Here is a 697-nt window from a genome sequence, read left to right on the forward strand (position 1 = left end):
GTCTTATGCAAATGACAAAAACAAGTGAAGGATGGATATATAAAAATGAGGGTCCAAATGAAGAAAATGAGCTAGAATCTATTTTGAACAACAATTACAGAGCAAAATTTAAGTTTGAGAGAATCATGCTGAATGGATTAAGAATGGTGATAAGGCTTTTGGAAGAGTAGAAAGAAACACAAAGTCATGAAGGTCATCTTGAAGATTATGCAACTGTTGATGAAAGTAATTCTGAAGAATTGAATGAGAGTGATGAAGGTTGAAAAACAGTGATTTTCATAAGTCAATTTGGACCAAATTACACCCTTTACTACTCGGAACGAGCTTAGAATCAAGCAAAACTCAATAAATGAGTCTGGAGAGAGTCAAAAGCTGTTTTTAGCGATTTTATGCTTGTTTTGCATTGTTTTGAAGCTAATTAGAGAAAAGTGAAGAATGGAGTTGAAGATACAGGTCGTTGACCTAAGAAAAGAACAGAAAAATGAAGTTTTGAAGAGTTGACGTACCGCCGGGCGGCACACTTAAACCGCCAGGCGGTCCAGGACGAGGAGTAGGCAGCATTTCAAGTTGAGAGAAACTGTCGGGCGCTGGCGAGGGAAACCGCCGGGCGGTGGCGAGGGAAACCGCCGGGCGGTGGCGGTTGCCGCTAGGCGGTGGCGGCAGGTTATGGGAAACCGCCGGGCGGCACACTTAAACC

This window comes from Vigna radiata, chromosome 1 (genome assembly GCF_000741045.1).
Source record: "Vigna radiata var. radiata cultivar VC1973A chromosome 1, Vradiata_ver6, whole genome shotgun sequence".
NCBI classification, from domain to species: Eukaryota; Viridiplantae; Streptophyta; class Magnoliopsida; order Fabales; family Fabaceae; genus Vigna; species Vigna radiata.